Consider the following 13,843-nt stretch of genomic DNA (forward strand, 5'->3'; position numbering starts at 1 on the left):
AGAAGAAACAAAACAAAACAGAAGGGAAAAAAAAGAGCAAATAGTATGCTTCAATCTGCATTCAAACTCCATAGTTCTTTCTCTGAATGTGGATAGCATTTTCCATCATGAGACTTTTGGAGACTTCTTAGATCCTTGCATTGCTGAGAAGAGCTAAGTCTATCAAAGTGAGTCATCGCACAAAGTGGCTGTTTCTGTGTACAACATTCTCCTGGTTCTGCTCATTTCACTCAGCATCAGTCCATATAAGTCTTCCCAGGTTTTACTGAAGTCTGCTTGCTCATCGTTTCTTTGTACATGTGGGTCTTTTTCCCATTTTTAAGATCTCTTTGGGATACAGCCCTAGAAGGAGCACATTTTCTATGCTGAAGAAAAACATGGCATGCTTTCTGCTTTGTTCGAAAAAGAATGACTTTAATTCAAGTGGATTAGTTATAAAACCTGTGAAATATGTCAGGAACATTTTCATTATCAATAAGTTGAATTTTCTAAAATGTTATATAAATGAACAATTTTGAAAAACTTAATGATTCATACAAATAAATCACCAACCATGATTCCAAAGGCTCGATGATGAAGAATGCTACCCACCTCCTGACAGAGAGATAATGGACTATATATGCAGAATGAGAACTCATTTTTTTGGGACATGACCAATGCTACCCACCTCCTGACAGAGGGATAATGGACTATATATGCAGAATGAGAACTCATTTTTTTGAGACATGACCAATGTGAGAATATGCTTACCCAGGCATGTTTGTTACAAGGGTTTTGCTTTTCTTTTTGTTCTTTTCCAGTTGGGAAAGGGAGGGAAATAGGAGAGAAAGGAAAGAAATGGTTATTAGTTGAAAAAACAATTTTATTTTAAAAATGCTTCCTCACAGGTCCTCTCAAGACATGGTAGGTAGGTCACTGCATTGATAAGAGTTTTTAAGTTTTTCTGAGTGATTTTTTTCTTTACGTTGTTGCTGTCCTCATATAAATTGTTCTCCTGGTTCTGCTTACTTCACTCTGTCATTTCATTCTATTCAGGATTCTCTGAAATCATCTCTTTTGTTATTTGTTACTGTGCAATAATATTCGATTACATTCATATTCCACATTTGTTCAGCCATTCTCCAATTGATGGATGCCCCCTTAAATCCTAATTGATTTTTTATCCCCTTTTAATCTTCTCTTCTGGATCAGGAAGTATGTTTTGCTTTCAATATTTATCCCCATTTTCCCTCTTAAAGTTCCGCTCCCAAACTTATGAAAAAAATACCATCCATCTCCAGAGATAGAAGTGATACAGACTGAATGCACATTGAAGCATATTTTTTTTCTTTATTTTTGTTTGGTGTTTTTTGAGTCTGTGTTTTCTTTCACAACATGAGTTGTGACAGAATACAGAAATATGTTTTGCATGACTGCATATGTGTAACCTATATCAAATTGCTTGCCTTCTCAATGAGGGGGGAGGTGAAGGAGGAAAGGAGGGAGAAAATTTGGAACTCAAATTTTTAAGAAACAAATGTTAAAAATTGTTTTTACATGTAATTGGGGGAAAATAAAATATTAAATGAATTTTTTTTAAAAAAAATTTGTTAGCTTCCCTGTCTCTGCTTGTTTCCCTCTTGAGTTGAATATATTTCTTCTACACCAAAGTCCTATAATAATTATGATAATGATAATAGCTAACATTTATACAGCACTTACTATGTGCCAGGCACTGTGCTAAGCATTTTAGCATTATTACCTCATTTGAGCCTCACAAAACCCCTGGGAGGTAGGTGTTATTATTATCCTCATTTTACAGATGAGGAAACTGAGGCAAAAAGAGGTTGTGACTTGCCCGGTGTCACACAGTTTGTGTTTATGTGTGTGAGTCAATCAATGAAAATTCTGTGTCAGGCACTGTGCTAAGTAAGCACTGGTTATACAAAGAAAGGCAAAAGACAGTTCCTGTCCTCAAGGAGCTCACAACAGGGGGCAACAACACCTTTTAAAAAGCAGCTAGAGGAGATGTGCAAAGTTCAGAAGAGTGCAGCCAAGTGAAAAATGATGAGATGGCTGCCCTGGACACCTTCGTTAAATGAAGGATCTGAAAGGAGCTCACCACTGCTTACTGTCCACCCTTTCCAATCAAAGGGAAGGAAAGCACATGTGTACTTTCAACCTTCCATTACCATTTCAGATAAGAGTAAGGTTCATCTCAAGTCTGCTTGTCCTCACTCGTTCCTCCATGTTTGTATATTATTCTTCTCAGTCCCTCAATTATGAGAAATAGCAAATTCCATCCCTTCTCCATCCTTTCTATACTAGTGTATTCCTTTTACCCTGCCTTTTCATGTTCCCCTCTTCAGTCACTCAGAACACAGCCAAACCACCTTTGGAACCTTCATTTTTCTCATTCAATACCCTCAATACCCTTTCAAAGACATCAAGGTTCTGAGGAAATATTTGCTTCTTCTCCATCTATTAGAATGTTAGGAAATCATCATATAGTCCATCCACTTGCTCAAATAAGTTTACTTTTTTGGATTATCCTTGACTCTGTTTGCATTTCGAATTTCATGTTCAGCTCTGCCTTTTTAAATATCAGAAATGTGTGAAAGATTTCTATTCCCTTAAATATCCATTTTCCCCCCTGTAGAATTATACTCAGCATACTCAGGGTAAGTTATTCTTGGTCATAATTCAATATCTTTTGCTTTTTGGAATACTATACTCTAAGATCTCCTCTGATTTTTAGTAGAAGTTGCCAGGTCTTGTGTGATTGAAACTGTGCTTCCTTGGTCCTTGAACTACTTATTTCTGCATGCTTATGATATTTTTTTCTTTGACGTGAAAGCTCTTTATTTTGGCTATGACCTTCCTATGACTTTTCCCTGTGAAATATCTTTTAGGAGGTAATTGGTAGGTTCTTTTGATACATGTTTGCTCTGGTTTCACACTCTCAGGACCACCTAGGTAATTTTTCCCTCAAGGTTTCAAGATACCCTAAGGGATTTGGGGGTGACTTTTTCTACTGCCATCAGCTAAAGCCTCAACCAGCCATGTCCCACATTGTTAGGGGGACAGTTACTAGTATTTCCAGTTCCATTTAACCACTTTAATATCAGATTAGCTTTTGCAAAGAGTTATAGCAAGAATAAACATATAAACCTTTTCTTTGATCCCCCTAAGGCATACTCGCCCCATCCTACCCTCAGATTTTATGGGAGGAGAAGGCTTAACAAGCTCAGTTACTATGTAAGTAGTATTGGCCACACCTAGTTCACATCCTTGAGGCAGTATCTCTGATGGATGAGTCTTCATCTCAGTTTCTGCTAGTAGGGGAACCCAAAGGTCCACACACTTGCTCCCAGTGATGAGATGGCTGCCCTGGACACCTTCTTTAAATGAAGGATCTGAAAGGAACTCACCACTGTTTACTGTCCACCCTTTCCAATCAAAGGGAAGGAAAGCACATGTGTACTTTCAACCTTCCATTACCATTTCATATAAGAGTAAGGTTCATCTCAAGTCTGCACTGACAGTGCAACCCAGCTTGGACTCAGACTCTCAGATTCCTATAACTTGTTTTTCTTGACCTTTCAAAACTCCCAACATCTGAGAATCCATTTCCTTTACCAGATGCTGTAAATGAAGGTGTTACTAAGACAAGCCTCCTCTTCAACACATAGTTAGCTAATGAAAATCGATGACAGAATGATTATGCATGCTCTATATGTGTGTGGAGTATCCTAGAAACGACTACCTAATGTCCTGTACATGGCGAGAAACCATCTTTGTCCTCCACATGGAGGTACTATTTGAGGCACACTGTGCATGTACCACATTACACTTTCTAGCTTTATTTTTCACTCTAGTTCTAAAAGATCTGAACTTTTTTTTTGGTCCCAGGAGAAATTATTGTGAATTGGAGTCTGGACAAGTGTGCCTAGACAGGAGCTACAGCAAAACCTAAGGCAGAAAGAGAGATTGAAATAAATCTGACTTGTATACCTGATAGTATGGTCAGATCACATAGGACCTACAGAAGAGAGACAAGTTTAGCTTTGATAGATCTGGCAATAGGGAGATATTGTAGGTTATTAGACAAAAGAGTAGCATAATAAAAGCAGTGTTCAAGGCAGAATTGTCTAGCAGTGATATATAAGACAGAGCGGAGAAAGTGAAAATCTTTAAAGATAATGGTCTTCTCTTATTTGCAGCCATATAGCCTCACCATCAGTTAATAAATCAAGCCTGTAATAAGCGCTTACTATTTTCCAAGCATTGTACTAAGGCTGGGGACACAATGACAAAATTGAAACATTCTCTGCCCCCAAGAAGCTTATAGGGAAGACAATGTGTACATGTACATATACAAAGCCAACAACAGTTGAAAACTCTTACCAGAAGAAAATCTATATTAAAAATATGGATTTTGTGTGGGGAAGTAGTTTAGGATTCTTGAAAGGGCTACACAGTTTCCCAAATGCAATCTAGCCCATCCTCTTAATCAATTCCAGGTCCAGTTCATTGGCCATCTGCAGTGTCTGTCCTAGATATAGGTGCTGATGAACTAATTTAAGGGGCCTCCCATAAAAATGCGTAGCTTGGTCTGGAAAACAGGTATTTTTCATCAGTCTGATTCTGAACCCTATGTGGGATTTTCCCTCAATAAAAGTCCTGCTGTGATTCTATTTCGTGGTATGATCATGACCCTGAGTTCTCAAAAGGTGTATAAACCCAAAAAATTAAGTGCAAATTCTCAAAGGTTCTGTCTGGTCTCATATGTGCAAAAAAAAAAAGCAGCTTTTTTTGTGGTAACAAAGTTGAAACTGAGGGGATGACCATTATAACCCTATCAAATTATGATATCTGAATGTGATAGAAAACTATTGTACTGTAAGAAATGATGAAAGGAATAGTTTCAGAAAACCTGGGAATATTTGTATAAGCTGATGCAAAGTGAAGGAAGCAAACCCAGGAGAACAATTTATACAATAACAACAATATTGTAGAGAAAACCAGCCTTGAAAAACTTAGGAACTTTGAGCAACACAATGAGCAATAGCAGTTTCAAAGGACTAATGCTCTCCACCTCCAAATAAAGAGATGATAGGCTCAGAGTGTAGATTGAAACATATTTTCCTCTTTTGAAATTATTTTTTTGACATGGTTAATGTAGCAATTTATTTTGCATAACTATACATATTTGTAATGGGTTTTGTTTTTCTTGATTTCTCAATACCCAGGGAGAGAGAAGAACTGAAAATAAAATGAAATTGAATTTTTAAAAAGTTTCTGTCTGGTCTGCTCTTGCCTGAACACACCCTATGGAATGCTGAGCCTGAACACTGTCCAGTTTGCTAAAGATTTATCAGTTGGGGATAATACATCAAAATTGGGGTGGTTCCCTTGGTCCCTCAATGACTTAAGGTGGATAGGCTGCATCACTAAGTCAGGAAGTGGCTCACTTGGTAAATCTTAAAGTGATTCTACCCCCTAGATCTCTGACTAGGTCAGAGATTTTCTAGTGAAGGGAAGGGGAGGGGCCATTTCCTGCCACCCAGCACTATGGCAGCTGTGGGTACCTGCTAGCTAAAGCATGTAAGCATGAGCCTTAGCCTGGGACCAGGGTTGTCTCCTTTGCTTCATTCCTTTCTTGAGGATAGGTGACTGAATAGACCTTGTGTTGGAGAGGTTGGGAGATTTTGGGTCCCCAATCAGTGCCAGCATCAATTTGAGGGAAGCCCCTGGTCACTATCCAAGTGCTTGTTGGAGAAGAGGACCCTCAGAAGAATGAGCACCACTCTTGTCCTGGCTCATTAGAAGCCGTGGACCTGGAGGGATTCCTTTGGACAGTCCAAAACCAAAGTGGAGGTGAAATAAATGCCAATTCAACAGTCCTGGAAAACACTTTGTGTCTTTATGCTCTAAATGTCAACCTCCTGAGTAAGTATAACAAGTAGTTTTAAGTTATTACTACTGCTTGCTTGAGTCATGTCAATGCATGCTTGTGAGTCTTTTGGGTTTAGCATTTCTTTTATGTAGAGGAAATAAATAATTGCCGTATTCCTGATCTTCATTATACATTGAGTGCCTTTCTATTTGTCTCATATGAACCAAATCTTAGCTTTAAATACTTTTCCCCAGGGCTCAAGGGTTAGAACCAGAGAATGTGGAGGAAACAAACAAACAAACAAAAAAACCTCCAACTTCTCAGTAGGGGCCAGGCTCCTCCAGGACTGAACACAGTTTGAGTGATGAAGGGGGCACCTTCGTAGAAAGGGAAAGGACTATCACCCCACACACCCCTTGGCCCAGCAATAGTTCTTATTATTACACTAATGTAACCTTGACTCCCATCAAAGAGGGTCATGGAGGGGAGACATGACATCTAATTGGCTGTCTGAGAATGCCAAGGCAACCCTGCGTATCTATATGGTGGAAAAGTTAGCGCCAGAGCTTCTGACACAGACATATGTAGCAAGAGAGACTGCAGAGAAGAGAGAAAGCAAGACTTTGGAAACTGCAGACACTAGGGAAAGCCTGCTTCTCACAGTGTGCCTGATTTCCAGCTTTTCTCATTAAAGCCTTTGAAGAGAATTTCCCTTTGGGTGATAATGAGGCCTCTGTCTTGGCTTGAGCTGAGATCTTATCTTACTCCCAGCAAAAAAAAAGTGCATTCCCTTTTGTGTATTTTCTGTATTCTAATCTGTAGAACTCCAATTACTATTTACTGTTTTGCTTAAATAAATGATTTATTTGCTATTCAAAGGGCTAATCTAGTAACTAAACTAAAGGGTACCATACCTCCCTAAGAGAAACCAGAGAAGTGACTTTTCTTCTTAGCCTATTGTATCATTTCCGTCCCTTGGAGAGAAGTGGACCAGATTCCAGATATCTATTTCCTCCAGACACAAACTTCAGCTACACATTTAAATGTCATGTGATTATGTGCAGATATACACGTGTGGATACGTATTCTATGTAGCCTTACTTGCTATATAGGAACATATACATTTAGACAAGTCATATGGATAAGATGTACTTAGGATAATATGTTTAGGATGTGGATAATGTATGTTTAGGAACATACATATTTAGACAAGTCATATATATCTATATACACATAATTATCTATACACACATATCCATATACTTGCCTAGATATATATAGATATATATACATATATATCTATATATACACATATATGCTACATGGGCATTTGGAGATACAGGACTAAAACTCAGGAGATGAGGACTGAATATGTAGGTTTGAGAATCAAGTGAAAAGAGTAGAATCCATGGGCTGTAATGAAATCTAATGAGATTTCTAATTTTTAGTTATAATAAATTTAATATACTTCTAATTCTGATTTCTAAGGCTCTAATGAGAATAGAGAGGAGAAGATCTGAGACATAGGCCTGGGGTACACACGTGAATAGTGGGCAGGGCCATGGATGATGACTTGGGTTCATCATCAAGGATCAGTCTGAAAAATAAGATGATCACAACAGAGCTGTGTCAAGAAAACCCAGGGCAGAGAGATTATCTGAAGGAGTAGACAGTCCTGAATTCAGCAATAAAGAGCATCTTGGTGACTTTAGAGAGGAATTTCATAGACCTAAAACTGGAAGGGACCTCAGAAGACATCTGGTCCAACTTCCTCATTTTACAGATGGAAAATGAAGGTTAAGTGACTTGTCCAAGGTCACATGGGTAGTAAGCATCAGAGCTGTGATTTGGACCCTCATTTGAGTGGCAAGCACAAAAACCAGATTGCAAGAGGCTGAGAAGTGACTAGAAGATAGGGAAATGGAGGCAACTGCTATGGACAGCTTTTTTTTAAGTTTGGCTGTGAAAGGGACCATAGCTTGAAAGGATGGTAGGATCAAGTAAAAGTTTTTTTTCTTAAGAGAAATATATGTATAAAATACAAAGATTGAAATGTCATCCAATAAATTTATAGTGATTTTGTTGCTAATATTAACACAAATGTTATTAAAATATTATAAGTATTATTATATTATAAACATCTTTAAAGTATAGATATCTCCTACTGTTTTTGTATTTCCCAAGTATCTATCACAATCCTAGGCACATAGTATTCTATAATTACTTTTTGGTTTATTAAAAATCCAGTCCTTTCCTTCAATGAACTTATAATTAATTAGGGAACTAAAAGAGGTTAAGTTAAGAAGTTAAGAAATGGTCAGGAATGGTAGGTCAGTCGACTGCTCAGGCTGGGCTGCTAATAGGAGCATTCTATTCTTCAGTTCAATAGGCTAAGGAAAGGCAGTGTGGTGTTGTAACCCTGGAGTCAGAAAGTCCTTTGATCCAGTACTGCCTCAAACACTTACTAATAGTGTGCCCTTGAGCAAGTTAGACCTTTCTGCGCCTCAGTTTTACTCATCTGCAAAATGAGGGGATTGAACTAAATGGCCTCACAATCCCTTTGAGCTCTAAATTGATGATTCTGTAAATTCAATTTTCGACATACACCAGGCGAAAGGGACGCGTTTCTGGGGAACCTCTTTTCTCTGGGGAACTAATTCATGCGACCCTGGGCAAGTCACTTAACCCTATTGCCTAGTGTCCCCCCCAAAAAGGAAAAAAACAACCCAGAAACCTGCAAAACACTGGTTGATAAAGCAGAATGCCATTTTATTTATAGTAAGAAATATAACTTCTTAAAGACTAGATATTATTGTCTGTTGTTCTGTGCTTTATTTTCCTTCCCAAAAGGGAAAGCCAATGAGAATTAAAAAGATCTTTTGTGTTTGTGACCCCAGTGCCTAGCACAGTATCTGGCAAATAGTAAGCTCATAATAAATGCTTTTTGTTTTGTTTGGCAATGGGGTTAAGTGACTTGCCCAGGGTCACACAGCTACAAAGTGTTATGTGTCTGAGTCTGGATTTGAACTCAGGTCCTCCTGGATCCAGGACTGGTGCTCTATCCACTGTGCCACCTAACTGTCCCAATAAATGCTTTTTGGTCAAGTATTGTTTTCAAGGTGGACCAATGATATCACAGGGTGATATCTTGACTTTGAAGTGAATTGGATTTAAATGAGGCAAAGTTTCACAAAGTCATCAGCCTCACTCTCTCTTCCAGAGTCATCAAAGTCTAGTGGCAAGACAAAAGACAACTGTTGATGACCTGGGATACAATGGATGACCTTGGTGTCTTAGATGTCTGACGAAACTCTAAGCGCTCCACTGTGCTTTAGCTGCCTTCATGCCATTAGAACAAATTGTTCTCATCCGCTCGTTCTGCCGGTAAAGTCTTCATGTGCTTGGGATAGACATCCCCCTAACTGACCGGGTTTGAAGCCAGTTGGTTACCCTCAAGTATTAATGTGTAGGGGAAGCTAGGTGGTGCAGTGGATAGAGCATTGGCCCTGAAGTCAGGAGGACCTGAGTTCAAATTTGGCCTCAGACCAAACACTTGGTACTTACTAGCTGTGTGACCCTGGGCAAGTCATTTAACCCCAATTACCTAAAAAAGAAAAAAAGTATTAATGTGTAACAAAAAAAGGGTTAGATCATTTTAAAGGTATTTTGCTGTTAAGCTACAGTATCTTGAAGCACCTTTCTTCACTATTAGAATTCTCTTCCTCCCCTTCCATCACTGAAATTGAATACTTTCTTGTAACAAATGTAGCTGGGAGTTGAGTATAAATCATTCAAGTCATCATTTAAAGAAAATTAGAAAGTGTCATTCACTGATGCCTTAACCAGGTGAGAATATCTCAACTAATCAATCACAGGCTTTTGACAGTATGATTATTGTCTGAACTAGATCAATTGGAGAGAAGTTGTGCAAGCAGGTTGGCTGAGGAAATTTGATAGTGCCCTGCAAGTTGTCTACAAAATATCAAGCCAGTTCAGGCCCAAGAGAGAGTTGAGCAATTAGAGAGGAGAGGAAAACCTCTGAGAAGGAATTGACTGGTGTGGAGAGGGGAGCAGTGTTGGCAGCAGAGCCCCAGGTCTCAGTCTCCTTCTCCTTCATTGACCAGAGAAGGAGCTTCCTCCTGCCCCAGTCTTCTTTCTCATCACGGTCCTAGCAGTGTCTCCACAGATTAGCTGACAATAGTGCTTCTGCCAGGCCAAGGATGGACTGGATGTATATTCAGGGAGTCCAGCTCCTACCATTCCTAATGGGACTAACTTGAGGACTACAGCAAAAGGATTTTGAGGAACTGTAACCCCTTTGTCACATGGAACTCTTTAAGTCCATTTTCCCCTGGTCTCTGTAAGTACTGACGAGAGCATGTCACAGATTTTGAGAGGGAATGTTGGTACCAACTGTATCATCATATAAATACTAAATTTGTTGTTCAGTCTTATCTCACTCTTCATGACCCCATTTGGGATTTTCTTGGCAAAGATACTATAGTGGTTTGCCATTTCTTTCTCCAGCTCATTTTACAGATAAGGAAACTGAGGCCAACAGGGTTTAAGTGTCTTGCCCAGGGTCACACAGCTAGTAAGTATCTGAGGCCATACTTGAACTCAGGTCTATCTACTACACCACCTAGCTGCTCCAAATACTAAATACATTTTATATAAAGCTAATCTGGCTGATTAATTGATACTCAATAATCATGGCAAACAGCATACTGGAGGGGGCTTGTGAGTTCTATAGCCTTATTAAAAAAAAAACCCAACAACAAAGCACCGTTTCCCAACCCCTCAGAGGTAATTCTATAGCCCCAAGAGAATGTAATAGCCATGTTCTGGGGTCCAGATTTGTTAGTATAAGGGAGTTGGGATACTCTCAGACCATTGTGCCACACAAAGAAAACCTAATAAAAACCTGGTTTCTCTTAAAGGGTCCAGTAAAAACTGTGACTGCCAGAGGCCCAGCCTTAGCTAGAACTTCAATAGCCTTAGATGACCCTAGGTACTTCAGTCGTTCTGCTAGCAAGATCCTACATTTGCTATTGTCCTAGAAAAGAAAGAGGAGATGTCTGTTTGTCCTCTGATTGAGGAATTGTATCCAGGGAGGTGAGGGCGAATGTCAGTGTCACTAGTTGGGATAATAATTATCCTATTTGGGATAATTTATTGAATTGCTATTTTCACTATCCCTAATGAAATTTTATGTTTAAGATGAAGATTTGTTTTCCTTTGAAACTTCATAATAGTTTTCTTTTGGAGAAGTAATGGAAGAGAGGAGTTAGCTATTGGAGAGGGGTTGATAAGTGGATACAGAAGAAAAGTGGGTCGAAAAAAATTTTTTTGTGTGTATCTGTCTGCCGGACGACATATACTTCAAGAAGTTGGGGGGGTAAGGAAGACTGGAATGGGGAAGGCAATGGAGATAAAGGGGTAAATAGGGTGAAGAGTAGGACTAGGGGGTAGGGCTGGGAGAGGGGGTAAGAGAATTAGGAGTGAGGTCAGAGGGAAGGAAAGGAAGCAAGAGAAGAGGCATACAGGAGAGGGAGTGAAAGGACTGTGAGGTTGGCAGGAGAAGGAACAAGAAGGATGAGGGGCAGGAGAGGAAGAGAAAAGAGGTGGGGCAGGAAAGGGAGCAAGAAGACTGAGGAGGGCAAGACCCTCTCTTGAGAGGGTGGGCAGGAACCAGACAGGAGAGGGGCAGGAGAGAGAGAAAGAGAGGAGGGAGGCAGGAGCTGGAGAGAAGGGGGGCAGGAGGGAGAGGAAAGGGCAGGAGAGGGAGAGGAGAGGGAGGCAGGTGAGAGGAGGGGGTGTAGGAGAGGGAGAAATGGGGGGCAGGAGAGAGGAGGGGGAACAGGAGGCGGAGAGGAGGGGGCAGGAGAGGGCGCCAGGGCTCGGGGGGGGGGTGGCGGAGCCAGAGCGGGCTAGCGGCGAGGACAGAAGGGCCCTGTCTCTTTAAGGTGCCCGAGGCGGGGCGGCCCCGCGCGCGGGGCTGGGAGGGGGGACGCGGAGGGGGGGGGCGGCGCCCGCGAGAACCAGGGGGCGGCGGCGGCTGGGCCCGGGCATCCGCACGCGCTGTTCCCCCAAGGCCAAGTTCCCGGCTCTCCCGGCTCCGAGGGGAGAAGAGGGACCGAGGGCAGGGAGGGCGGCCCAGCCGCGCCGCGCCTCACGGTGAGGGGACTCGGGGCTTCGGGAAGAGGCCTGGCCGGGGCCGGGGCGGGCGAGGCCTCCCTTGGAGGAGAGCGGGGCAGGCGGCGGCCGGGGCGGGCGGAGTGAAGCTCGGTTCCATTCTGGCCTGGGCCCGGGCTCAGTTCAAAGGCAGGACTCCCTCAAATGTTTGTTGAGTTGAGTTTCTGCAGTCGGGGGGAGTGAGGTGGTTGGCCGCCTTTGGCCCGGCCTTCTTTTATCCTTTTGAGTCTTTTATCCTTTCTCGAGGGCATCCTTCTCTGTCCTAACCCAGACGGCTGCGAGTCCTGTCCCCACACCCCCTCTTCCCTTTCTCCCCTTCTTTACCCCCTCCTGCCTCTCTCCCTTCCTCGCCTCCCCTCCTTTCCTTTCCTTTCTCCCTCCTGTCCTCTTCCTTTACCCCTTTCCCCTCTCCTTCCTTCCCCCCTTCTTTCTCCCATCCTCCCCTTCCCTTTCCCCAAAGAAAAGAAAGATATTAAGCTCCGAGCCGGCCCATCCTTTAAAAATGCTTGTAGATTGAATGATAAGTCCCTGCTCTTCGTCCCCATCCTCCTGCCTCCCTTTCCAACCTCTCAACCCCGCCCCTGCCCCATCCGAGTGTGAAAAAAACCTCTTTTAAGGTCAGGCTTCCACCCTGGGCGAGTCCCTGGTGCTCTGTGCCTCAGTGTCTCCACCTGAATTCAGCTAAGGAGCTCTGCATTGTGTGGAATAATGGTTTCTAAAGTACTTCCGAAATGCAAAAGTTATCTTCGGTGTTTAGTTCTGCTATTAATTGACATTTCCCTCGAGGACAAAAGTTAGTCCATAGTTTTGGTTTAGAAGAAATTGGGTGTGATGAATGAAAAGTTTGGGAGAGAGATGTTTACTTAAGTTATTTTAGGTATTAGGAAATAAACATTTAAGGGAGGCAGAATTGGATTTTCAAAAAAATGTGTCACTGATTTTGTGTTGTCCTTAACTTGCTTGAATTTTTCCTCTCCTTGGAGAATAAAGAAATTCTTTAATAAGCTAAATTTGTTAAAGCTTTGGGGAAAAAAATAACCTCATACCAAATGCTCTTTAATTTGTAGTGTCAATAAGATGAAAAACTAGTAGAGGAAAAAAAACAATTTTAAATGGCTGATTCTGGCTCCACAAGTACATGCCAGTGGCTCCAGAAATTATCCCATTTGGTCAGAGTAGTTTAACAAGTTACAAAGTTGGGTGACTAACGTCCTTTGGGGAATGTTTTGTGGTTCCAATAATAATCAACAGGGCTTTCTCTTTCTAAAGTTTGAGTCATACTTACCACCATTAATGTCAGAGTCTTCATTTCTCACTGCTGTTGGTTTACAAAATTTTAATGCTTAGAATAAAACAGTAAATGTAATTACAGAAATCTCAAACTTAACTACCCTTTTAAATTTGAAATGTAACAACTTAAATTTTTTAAAAATGTGCCCACATCTGTACACATACACACGTAAGTATTTGTCAATAAATTCAAAAAGTTAAATTTTCTTTTTTTTACATTTGATAACTTATGTTTGTGGAATTTCGAGGTGTTCATCTTTTTTGTGTTTTCTTATCCTTTTAGCCCTATTGTGGCTTTAAAGATTTCATAATGGTGCCTCATCCAAAATGAATTCCTGCAATTAGTGTTTTGAATTCTCCCCTCACCCTATTATTCATTTAAACATGTGTAGGTAATAATAGGTTACAGAAAGAGAGAGAGAGCTTGTGAGAGCTAACACATTTAAGGCACTTAATACATGATTTCATTTGATGCTGATA

The 13,843-nt window shown here is 40.9% G+C and overlaps 1 protein-coding gene across 1 annotated transcript in view; it reads left to right on the forward strand.

Moving 5' to 3' along the window:
- The first annotated feature begins 11,903 nt into the window (after window positions 1-11,903).
- TWSG1 (twisted gastrulation BMP signaling modulator 1) overlaps window positions 11,904-13,843 on the forward strand; it is a 66,488-nt gene continuing 64,548 nt past the window's right edge. Inside the window, exon 1 of the mRNA XM_020985536.2 lies at window positions 11,904-12,055. The gene's annotated coding sequence lies outside the window, so the exon portion shown is untranslated. The remainder of the gene's footprint in view (window positions 12,056-13,843) is intronic.

The sequence above is a fragment of the Phascolarctos cinereus genome, unplaced genomic scaffold (assembly GCF_003287225.1).
Source record: "Phascolarctos cinereus isolate Bilbo 61053 unplaced genomic scaffold, phaCin_HiC Scaffold_4;HRSCAF=312, whole genome shotgun sequence".
In the NCBI taxonomy this organism is placed as follows: Eukaryota; Metazoa; Chordata; class Mammalia; order Diprotodontia; family Phascolarctidae; genus Phascolarctos; species Phascolarctos cinereus.